Source organism: Squalius cephalus (assembly GCF_949319135.1).
Source record: "Squalius cephalus genome assembly, chromosome: 1".
NCBI classification, from domain to species: domain Eukaryota; kingdom Metazoa; phylum Chordata; class Actinopteri; order Cypriniformes; family Leuciscidae; genus Squalius; species Squalius cephalus.
Window position 1 is genome coordinate 66,637,170 of NC_137122.1, and position 6,039 is coordinate 66,643,208.

At 37.8% G+C, this 6,039-nt stretch overlaps 1 protein-coding gene across 1 annotated transcript in view; it reads left to right on the top strand.

Annotated features, from left to right (window-relative positions):
- Positions 1 to 6,039, top strand: part of LOC307159631 (uncharacterized protein) — a 732,752-nt gene that overhangs the window by 506,253 nt on the left and 220,460 nt on the right. The window lies entirely within an intron of this gene.

Genomic DNA, 6,039 nt, shown 5'->3' on the forward strand with positions numbered 1-6,039 from the left:
TTGATCATGAATATTGTGATAACGATATTAATTTAGATATTCTTAAACATATGTAAAAACACAAAAGTTGATTGGCCCCATTTCTGATATTTTTCGCCTCCGATCTCCATTTTTTCGTTGTCTCCCAGAGCCACGCTCATCATGTGGTGTTCTATAGGGCATGTTGCCCTGTCACGTGCATGTGACAGGGCAACTGGCCAATGAAACAATTACTCTAAATCGAATACAACTAAGCCACACAGTCAACGGACGCATCTCTCCACAAAATAAACGAAATATTGCATACTTTCTGCAACATTTTCATATGATATTGCACAACGTGATATTGCAATAATGATAGTGAGTCAATATATTGTGCACCACGAATAGGAAGACACCGAAACACCCAAACAATGTCCTAAAATATGGGCAAACACAGGCATTATTGAAGTAATGAAACAGCAGCAGTTCATGGAATTTGATGAGAGGTTCTAATCATATAATCGTTTTAAAATGTATATACAGTGGTGGCCAAAATCATTAGAACGGTTCGATTTTTTAATGTTTTAAAAGAAGACTTCCAGTCTCCAAGGCTCCAAGGCTTTATTTGATCCAAAATACAGCAAAAAACAGGAATATTGTGAAATATTTTTACAATAAATGTAAAATTTATAATGTTTTCTATTTGATTATATTTTTTAACGTAATTCATTTCTGTGATCAAAGCTGCATTTTCAGCATCGTTACTCCAGTCTTCTGTGTCACATGATACTTCAGAAATTGATTGATTGATTGATTGATTTTTTTATTTAAAAGGGACCATGTGTAATTAAAAACATAAATGTAAACATTTGATGCATTACACCATAATGATGATGATTTGATGCTCAAGAAACATTTATATATATATATGCATTTGGCAGAAGCTTTTATCCTAAGCAACTTACAGTGCATTTACAGGGACAATCCCCCTGGAGCCCCTGGAGTAAAGTACCTTCACTGCCTTGCTCACGGACACACTGTGTAATTTATTATTAATGTTGAAAACAGTTGTGTAATTTTTTTTTTTAGGATTATAATAATAATAAATGTTTCTGGACTCTGAATTTGTTTACAGTTTCACATTACACAAAGTAAGAGTATGGTTTTGTGGGGCTTACAACTTATTTATAATACTCTTCATATAGCTCCTTTTGTACCTTTTTCAAGAGAAACTGGGGAGGCTGCTGAAGGTCCTTCTGGGGAGTGGGGTCTTTTCCCCAGGTTCTGGGATAGCTGCTGTGGTTGTACTGAGGGTGCTAAAAGGGACACTGACTGTCCAATTGGGGACTTCGGTGGTCCAATAAGTGCTGCTGGCGGTCCCGTTGGAGCTGTTGGGGGATTAAGCAGGGCAGCAGAGGGAAAGATTTTTAGTGAATAATGACTTAAATTTCAGTTTTGTTTGTCTAAATAACAGCATATATAAATTTTTTTTTTAAGTAGGCCTACAAATAAAATGACAAAATGTAGATGTTAAAAGACATTAATATTAAATGTAATATTACAAAACAACACATTAATGAATTGAACCAATTTGGAATTATTAAACAACTCACAAAAATATTGACATTCATTAAAAAAATAAAAAAAATATTACAAGACCTTGTACTCAACAGAACAGATATTATTTTACCCTCTGAGAGGAGGTCAGATAAATAAAATAGGTTTGAAAGCAGTGAGGCTTGTCTTAAGTGAGACCACACTATGGATACGAGGCCTCCACACACGATAACGTCCTCTAGAAACTGTGTAAACTGATTCTGAAACTCTTTAACTGCATTCTCCTCACGACTGTTAAAATAACAACAAACATCTTCACAGAAAGTGCTCTCCTTGCTCATACTGTTCCAGACAATGACTGACACCATGTATTGCTAGCACTTCTCTTACTGCTTTCTCTCGAGACAAAGTGCTTGTTGTATTCCTCATTTGTAAGTCGCTCTGGATAAAAGCGTCTGCTAAATTAATAAATGTACACGTAAATGCGCTCACCTAAACAGCAGTTCGCCAGGTAGAGGAGAATGGATAAAGACTTTATTTGCAAACTAAATAAATTAACTGTCAATTCAAGTTATAAATACTGTCACGTGATTTCATTTATGGTAAGAATAACAATAATTCAACAAACGCTGATGCGGTTTCTCCACACTGGGACACCCTTCTGGCTCAGCCACTGGTGCAGATTCTCCCACAATGACATGAAACTCTTTACAATAACTCCTAACTTAACCAGAAATAAGAGTGTGTTGTAGACATTTACGTTTGCACGTGTTCTGCATACATCCATACACTGGTGTGTGTTAGACTAGTGATTATGACACAGTGCTCATCATTTCCAGGATCTGAGTTCACCTTGTCAGAGTAGCCATAATGATTGAGCACCTGTGGTCACCAACATCTGGACCCAGAGGTCAATGTGCAGCTAGGGTTAGGGTCAGGTCAGGGTTAGGGTCAGGTCAGGGTCAGGGTCAGGGTCAGGGTCAGGTTAGGGTCAGGGTTAGGGAGAGGGTCCATCACATCCAGATGCTGATAGCACCTCTGCTTCATACCATGAACATGCATAAACATGAACAAACATAGATAGACAAACTCATCAACACTCTTGACTTGTGTCACTGTCTCTTGAATGTGGTTTTAAGCTTTCCCTCGCAATCAGATTTAATGTGTGGGCAAAGCATGGCAAGTGCTTCCATTCAGCTTTCCGGAAAGCTGCTTTCATGTTGCTGGCATTGTCAGTAACACAAGCAACCACTTTGTTTGAGATTCCCACTCTTCACACATCTTTTTAAGTTCGGCTGCCAGGTTGTCAGCAGTATGTCGGTCAGTGAATGAAAAGCAGTCAAGAAGAGGTGATGAAAGAGTAAAATGTTCATCGATAAAATGACAAGTGACTGCCATAAAACTTGTAGTTGTCCGAGACGTCCAGGTCTCAGTCGTCAGACACACAGCAGAGGCATTGCTGACTTTCACCTTCACCTCTTCTTTAATTCTGCTGTAGAGCTGTGGCATCAGAGTGTTTGATATAGTCTTTCGGTTCGGTAAAATGTATGATGGATCAATTGCCTTCTAGAATCTTCTAAATCCAGTGTCACTGACGATTGAAAAAGGTTGAAAATCCAGTGTATTTTAGATAACTCCTCATCCACTTTGCTTTGTTTGACAGGGCCAATTGGTGTTCTCACAAAGCTTGTATCTAACTCTGTCTCGTCCTTTGGACACTGGAGCCAGATGAGGACGCAGTAGAGGCCGTAACAGAGGAGACAGCAGCCGTAGAAGCACGACTACCTCAGGCTTATAAAAACTGAACTTCCGACATTGTCTATTTACTGTGTTTTTTGCCAAGTGCAACACAGTCAGTGACACACTGGGATAGACTATGTGGTGCCTGCCTTTTGGAAAGTGAATTTCCCCTTGCCCTTCCATAGCTGTGCTCTCTTCTTGAGCTTTGTGTTGGCCACCCAGTAATGAGGGAACGCCTGTCTCCCAGTGGTGTTTTCCGACGAGGCTGTCGGCTGCACTCCAATGCTCGTTTGCATGCCTCTTCTCGCCATCCTCCCAGCACCTGATCCGGCAGATACAGTAGCTGTGCTCTCTTCTTGAGCTTTTTTGCCTGTGGGATTGTCCGGATGAGCCGTCTCCAGCTGAGCAGTCGTCCACTATCGCCAGCCTCGTCCACTCCTCGGCTGGGCTCTCTGGGCTCTCCGCTGCTGCTGCACAAAGGGGATCTACATAATTTAAAGAGAAATTTAAAAGAATTATATATGTTTTAATGAAACTATGGCTGATTGTCTAAGTGGATTAATCTAACAGCCTATCACACAGTATAAATCAACATGACAACAGTCTCCTACACAAACTCAAACAGGTATGAGGCTCTCAGTGTTTTCAGCATCTGCACACACACACACACACACACACACACACACACACACACACACACACACACACACAGTCTCACTGTATGAGGACACTCCACATGATCTTCATCTCCAGAGCTGCTCTTCAGAGTCACTTCACAAGCTTTCCCCCGTTTCATCTGAGAAAAACTACTGTCAAACACACACTGAACCTGTCTGATTACATTTAAAATGAAAGTTTTTATTCATTTCAAAACACATCATATTTGATGCAACATTTGTATTCAATCATAAAACATAGAATCCAGAAAAATATAATAAAACACACTTTAGGAAGAAAAATAAAAAATAAATGTGGGCCCTAAATTAAAAGGTAGCTTACTCTGTGGAGTTTAATTGTGAACAAACAAATTATGATGATATTTTTGGCCATATCCAGCTCTATTCCAAATAGAATTCCAAACCTGCACACATATATTCAAACGCACATAACTATAGAACCCGTTCTTAATGCGCATCTGAACGCCATCAGCGTTTCTCACAGGTTCGCGTTTAGAGTCTGTGTAGAGAGAATGGTGTCGTCTTGGCGGCCCTAATTTAAAAACAAATGATCGTTGCGACGGAAGCGAATCAATCAAAACTAACTTTAGCTGGAAAATAACTTTATTAAAGAACCGCTATAAAGCCAAAACAATCTTACGTTAAATTATACATTTATCTCTGTAAAGCTGCTTTGAGACAATCTACATTGTTAAAAGCGCTATATAAATGAAAATGACTTGACTTGACTATTTTTGAATTATGAATCATTTGTGTCCTAATACAAAACAAAAGGATTTAATGTATAATAAATACAAACCTCAGGATGTCAGTCATTTACAATATCCAGCATCTTAGATAATAGTCCAGAAACAGGGAATATAACAGATGCACTGTTGAAATGTCTATTTAAGAGGTTATAAACAGGATTTAGAGATATATGTGGTATAATATCCCGCTCCAGTGCAGTAGGTGTCGGTGTGCAACTGTTCAGCTGTTCCAACCCCTCCTGTAAAACACACGAAGAAGAGGGAAACGAAAGTAAACAGAACTTAAAATTAATCATTTAAATGTTAGTCCTACTGTTCCATTACCAGTAATAAAACCTTGGGTACTTCCAGATTCAATAGTTGATTTTACATTGTTAGAACAGAGAAACAAGGGTAAGGAATGTAATTCATATAATGTACAGACATATATTAATGAGTACTACAGTTATGTTCAGATATACACAGATGCATCAAAGAGTTCAGACAACAAGATAGGAGTAGCATTTACTGTCCCAGAGTTTCATCTATCAATAAGGAAAAGGATCAGTGATGAGCTATCTGTTTATACAGGGGAAATGGTTGCATTATTATTAGCAATACAGTAGATAGAAGAAATAAGACCTGTGAAATCAGTTATTTGTTCAGACTCATGTTCATCATTGGCTAGTTTACAATACAGTCATTCAGAAAGTAGACCAGATATTTTAATAGAGATTATGCAAACAATGTACAGAATTCAAATGATGGGGATTACAGTAGTATTTTTGTGGGTGCCTGCACATGTTGGTGTCCAAGGAAATGAAATTGCAGATAAAGAAGCAAAAGAAGCAGTTAAAAACAATGACATTAATTTAATTGTTAATTTAAGTAAGAATGAAGTTAAGAGTATTATCAAGAAGAGACTAAAGGAAAGGTGGCAAAAACAGTGGGATAAGGAGAAAAAAGGTCGGTGGTTCTATAGAATTCAAAGGAAAGTGGGAGAGATGAGAATTGCAGGGAAAAACAGGAGAGAAGAAATAGTAATATCAAGGATGAGATTTGGACACACAAGATTAAATAGTACACTTTTTAAAATGGGTAAACATGATACGGGAAGATGTTATTATTGTGGGCAAGAGGAAACAGTAGAACATGTTTTAATGCATTGTCAGAAATATGAGAATGAAAGAAGGTTGTTAATTCATAATTTAAAAAAAATAAAAATGCAATTTATACCAAAGTATATTCTTCAAAATAACTCGAGAAATGAGTGTTATATTTTTATTCTTCAGTTTCTTGAGGAATCTAATTTGTGGGAGAGAATAAAAAAAAAAAAAAAAAAGAAGTCGTCTTGATCCACACTCCATACCAGTTGG